The sequence below is a fragment of the Coptis chinensis genome, chromosome 7, assembly GCF_015680905.1.
Source record: "Coptis chinensis isolate HL-2020 chromosome 7, ASM1568090v1, whole genome shotgun sequence".
NCBI classification, from domain to species: domain Eukaryota; kingdom Viridiplantae; phylum Streptophyta; class Magnoliopsida; order Ranunculales; family Ranunculaceae; genus Coptis; species Coptis chinensis.
The window spans coordinates 80721540-80727755 of NC_141462.1; the positions used below are offsets into that span (position 1 = coordinate 80721540).

At 33.2% G+C, this 6216-nt stretch overlaps 1 long non-coding RNA gene across 1 annotated transcript; it reads right to left on the reverse strand.

Annotated features, from left to right (window-relative positions):
* Positions 1-2363: 2363 nt before the first annotated feature.
* Positions 2364-4247, reverse strand: LOC147489239 (uncharacterized). The gene is made up of 3 exons (XR_015202776.1): positions 4097-4247; positions 2874-3041; positions 2364-2482 (listed from the first exon to the last, which is right to left on the reverse strand). It is a non-coding gene; the product is annotated as an uncharacterized LOC147489239 (long non-coding RNA).
* Positions 4248-6216: the final 1969 nt, after the last annotated feature.

Consider the following 6216-nt stretch of genomic DNA (forward strand, 5'->3'; position numbering starts at 1 on the left):
GAAGCAAAGCACAATACTCATACCACTTAATTTTAACAATGATTTAAATTCATCGGGTTGAGAATATAATAACTGTCAATATATAGCTCAATTAAAATAAGTAACTATCAACAACTAAACCACATAATTTAACAAACACGCATGCATTGTAGCCTATTACCATATTTTATTTCAACTTTGTCGGTCACATTTAATTTGTAGGCTTAATATACTTAAAACACACCTTTAGGTCTAACATAAAACCTAGACCACCGAAGACCCATCTAAGCTTGAATATGCTCCAATCGATTACACTTACCATTCATAGCAATTTATTTGTAAATAAGTCGCTCTGGCAAGCCTAAGTAATGAAACACCATATGGTCTCATAATGTTCCTTTAGGTTGCAAGAAATACTCCTATCTATCATATTCATGCATGTAACAAATTTTATATCAAGTATATGTTAAACTATTACAAAAACTTAGTAACAAAAGTATGTTTGAATAATGCATACCTTGTAACAGAAGTCTTCTTCCCGTTCTTTGCTAATTGGTATTGATCAATTATGCTCCACCTTGTGTCACCCGCCGTAAATCCTGATCATTTTCGAGCAGCAATCCCTAGACATTGCTCAATTGCTTCTGCAATGAACCTTACAACTTTCATTGAGTTGTTCCACAACTGTTTGTATCATTATATGATTGAAAGAGGATGTGTTAAGTAAGTGTAAAAGTTTATTAGAAGGTTGCACACTTACAAAGATTTTCAATTAACAAAGTATTTACAAAAAGTGACAAAAGAAGTAAAAGTCCACTACAAAACCGTACATCTTCATTCTCCTTCGGGTAGTGTTTATATACTTCTAGATCTCTCTTCGACCTAGGCTTATGGCTAAGATAATGGTCCTTCTAGGGCCTCCATCAGAAATTTTTTAAAAAAACCATGTTTTCATAATATTTACTTTTCTTCACACCAAAACACCCCTAAAATTGGTCTACTTTGTAATTTTATGTAAGTCCATTTGGTCTTTTTAAGTGTTATGGAAAAAGAAAAACCAACCCCACGCTTTTTATTTGAATTGTACACTGGGGGTAACTAAGTAATTAACAACCCAAAGACCTAATACAAAAAAACCAATGCAAACCACATGTACACGCATTCAATCAAACCTCCTCTTCTGCACTATCCTAAGAGAATAATCAATGAAAAAAGTACCAAAGAGAATAAAACATTTGTTATCACAACAGTGTGTATGCTCGATGATCTCACCTGTGCAATCCATACATTTTTCATGTAATGTAATTCCAGTTTTAGCACAGGGCTTGCCTTAGCTTATTAAAGCATTGTCAATTTGTCACGCAATTCCAATTTCACCAACAACAATACAACATGTATTAATTCTCGTATACATAAATATTTATCATATTTGATGAACAGGTAACATTGAATAGAAAGATATAATAAAAGTGAATGGTAAATTAGAAAATGGTTATCATAGGAAATAAACAGTCGTACCTGATTCAGAATCAGAACCATGATTGAGCTACAATATCAGTGATATGTTGGTTTACCACCATCAAGACCTTGGAACGGAATAATACGATAAAATCAATTGACAAACTAACACAAAAAAATAATTCAAAGAGAATGAAGAAACAAAAAAAAAACAATTAACTATTTTATTTTGGTGAGGTTTTGAGATATTATTCTTTAAACAGTAATGAAAACAGTAAAGTAAAAGCAATCGATGAACTGAACTTACAAAAAAAATAGTTCAAAGAGAATGACGAATCCTTGATTCGATTTCTTCTCGAGCGAAGCTCATTGACAAAATTGAGGATTCTCCTTCCCTTGAAGAAGATGGGTGTGATTGAATTAAATTGTTTAAAACATGTGAGTCTTTTGGTTGAATTTCGGAAGATGAAGAGAGGGTTTGGAAGAGATGTGGTTTTTAGTACGAAGGGTTATTTTGATAATTTCGAGGCGCCATTCCCACTGAATACTCATTTTAATTCACAACGAAATAAGTCCCTTAACTAAAGCATAGTCAAAGAAAAATCATGCGATGTTTAATTGATTTACAACCGCAAGTTCAATAACAATTACACCATTCAAGTACCACTAACTTTATTAAAATATTATTATCGCACTCATAACGCATCAACTCGTCAACACCATACATGCAATTATAAACAACTGGGTTAGTGTCAAAATTTTCATCTAAAGGTTTTGGGACATTGTACATTGGTACTAAGTTTTAATGAATGCTTAGATTGATACTGAACAAATAAAAGGATAATTATATTATTAAGAAAATGAGAGAGCTTACCAGAGGTAGATCTGACCAGGAGTGAGATTTAATGTTTATTGCTCTTGTAACATAAATGTACTGCTGAACCTATTTGTAGATGAGCATTCCAATGCCCATTAGCAATAACTGCAGCCTCCACTGTGATTATCGCATGGCCGTCACATTAGTTAGCATTTGTCAATCCAACACCTAACATTAATATCACACCAAAATGTACTTAATAATCCATTCATCGCCAAGTAAAGTGTAAGCAAACATAGCCTAAACTTAGGCCAAAGATAGCAATATCTCTAACAACAAATAACCTATCGTACTTGAGCAATTATCATGAAAAGAAGCACCTGAGTATTATTTATATAAAAAAAAACCCCTTGAAAGTTTCAGTACCTAAACCTGGTTGATATATTCTCTAATCGGTTAATCTATTTTTCTAGTAAGGCAAAACTGTTTACATTTTGCATATGATATGAAAGTGGTAAAATTTAAACCCACACATCTTCAACATAATAAATCTTGGAGCATGTTACATGCTTACAATTTTTTTGAGATGCGCAGAAAAAAGAAGAAGAAAAAACCTTACTTCATAAACATTAGGTGTTGGGCCGTTGGGGGAAACGTTGAGTTGTTCTCACATTGGTTGTCCGTCAAATTGGAAAGTCGATGACAAAAAAGGTTACAGTCAACATTTCTCACACAGCTGTGGGAGGCATGGAGCAACTTGCTGAATTGCAAAGAAACCACCTCCATGCTACATGAGAAGCCATAAAACAATATTAAAACTCATTCAATTATGAGACATAAAATCTGCTGGAAGACAACTACTGATTGAAAAGAAAAATATCAACGCTTATAAGGATAGAATATTACTTGGGTTGTGAATGTTGACGGTTATGGCTATGTTGCCACTACTTGATTTGTTATGTAGAAAGCTTAGTCAAACCCTCAAAGGCCACCGGTTATTTGTGCAGCCTAATATGGGATCTATGTTAGGTAACCTTGTAGTCTATACTCGTTGTTTCTAAATGGTGCATTGCAATTATATAACCTTACAGTTTAGAATGGTGAAATCGGAGAATTACCATTGTTGTCTAGATTGTCAAATTCCTATAATGACAAAAAAAAAAAGGCTAAAAAATAAACCAAATTACAAAAAAAGAGAAAGAAAATCAGGATGAACGGCTAATGCTCATAATGTTAACAAAAGGTCTTCCAAATTTACTTATTGGGATTCCTAGTGCATCGACATGTATACTGTTCAAGTAATGGTCTCGCATTCACAACATGAAGTCATCTCCATTGACCGTAAGCATAGAAGAGCATATAAAATGTTTAAAATGAAAAATAATAAGAGTAGTTTTCAGAAGAAAATAAAACTTTCAATTACAGTATAAGTCCTCACTAACATATAACCATACTAACATCTTCAAAACACATCCAATAAACTGAATACCTCATCCCCCCAAACCCTTCCCATTATTGTGCTTTGGAGGTTTTTTTCCAAGTGGCATGCAAAAGAATGTAAGACCCAATTCATAATAGGGTAGTAGGGAGATGGTCATACAATATAATTACATCTAACGTTGCTATTTTTTATAAGAGCTATGCAAAGTCTGGCATATAAACGCCATGCTTCAAAAAAGTTAATTAAACGACGCTTGTTGAATAAGGAAGAGTTTAAATATTAAACCTGATGACTTAACTATGTTTCCTGTATGTTAAATGACTAATTGCACTGATGAAGCAACTGAGACCTTTACAATTAAATAGAAAATTACTTCCAAACCTGAGAGTCCTATAACATACCCTAATATCGCGAACACCATGTGGACTGCTTGCAATCTTTGGCCAAAATGCATTTGGATTACGCTCTAGAGTAGCTTCGACAACCTCCTGCCTGGCAGCCTCATTCTCAACGTTGTTACAGCAATTTACACAGTTACACCCATCACAGTATATTCCTGAAGCAAAGCACTCCACGATTACAAGATTCATTAGTTTTTCTTTTCAAGTAAGAACCATAAGTTGGCAAAAACAACAGAGAATAAAATGCCAACTAAAGAAAGAAACAAAATAAGTTATCCGAGGAAAAAAACTGGTAGTCCCAAATTATATAGTGCTGAAGTATTGGCAATCGGTAGGAACTTTTAGTTGGGCAAGGCTCTGCCTACACCAAATTTGGAATCATTGATCTCCTAATCATTTTGGTAATGGATGGACGACAAAGCTAAAAGGCCAACTCATGATCAGATTAAGAAATTAAGGATATTTGTGTAAATCTGTAACTTCCACAAAATAGAAGATCACAAATGTTAATCCTTGCATAGATAATAGTTAAAATGAGAAACTCATCCAAGATGAATAACTTTATTATATGCTCATCTGAGGGCATTGTTTTTCCTTTTTGGGTAATCCGTCACATTTCTATAGGAACCCCTACCCTCCCACCTCCTTTTCTTTAAAATAAAACAGAGTTGTATCATTACTCATCACTACAACAACTAAAACCTACTGTTGTTTTGTCAGATTTGGTAGAGTCCTGATTCAACTAATTCTTTTAAAGCAAAATATGTTACCAATCTAGTCAGAGAGAGAGAGAGAGAGTTTTCACTAAAAAAGGAGAGAAGATGTTACAAGAGGGATATATACTTTTAACATGCTCCTCATTCTTGAAATGTCAATTTAGGCATAGCTTTTGTTTATGATCTCTAAAATATAAGTTTTCTGTAAGAACAAAATTCCACCATGTAAACATACAGAAGAATTACCAAACTGTAAAAGGTCTTTAAGACCAAGCTTCGATGCATAATATAGTTTAGACACTCACTCCATAATGAAAGCAAATAGTAAAACATAACTTATCTACCAAGTTTTTTACAAAATCATACACATACAAAGATGAGATATATTTACAATTTCAAGCATTGTGAGTGCTTACAATTGCACTGCTTCTTCTTTGGAGTACCATCCCTCGCTTCAACGTTAGGCCTTGGTCGCGATCTTGGGGAGTCCGGTTTTCTAAAACATGATATAGGAATTCCAAAGTTAGATATGATAAAATGTTATCAGTTTGCGTACATTTATGAATCCAAAGTAAACACAAAATTAAATCCAAATCCAACAGAAATGTTAGATATGATAAAATGTTATTGCTCTTCTCGTTAAAATAATCATGGATTGTGTGAAACAACTCTATAATATAAGAGAACTCTGTAACTTAAATAGAGTCCAAGTATAGTGGTCAATGATATTACAGATCAAGTTATGGTGAGCACTTGGCAAGATCTTTAATGAGAGAATTTTCATACATCATTTATAAAAATGAAAGAGATTAAAAAGAAAAAGAAAAAAACAGTTAAAATTTTAACGACTATGCGAATAAATGAAACCCAAAATTAAAAGAACATACAAAAAAATATCTAAAACTTTATCAAATAGTAATAGCTCACTTTCTCGCATTGGCGTTTCAAGGTTAAGAGTTTCAAAAGAGCTGAGAGGGCTCATAAAACACCAATTCTAAGAGAAATGACAGAAAAAAATAATAATAAAAAATAATGATGCCACCCAATTGAGTCAAAAATATTACGTATAGAATCTGCAATCCTTTTGTGGAAGTAAAACTCAATCAGTTTTGATATCAACCATAATTGAATAGGTTATAATAAGCGACATGGCCTATTTCTAAATTAAAGTTATAACTCACCTTGGGCCAACGTATTTGTACACATGAAGCGAGATAACAAATGCCTTAGAGCAATCTGTGACATATACCATCCTTACTTTCAATTTTCTTTTACAGATAATTTTCTTGTTAGAGCGCTACACAAAATCTTGTAAAACACTATCTCTAAGGGAGCAGCAGCTTTGATGAACCTAAGGTTAAGGTATCAAAACTGTATTTGGGATAGCCTTGTCGTGTAATCCAA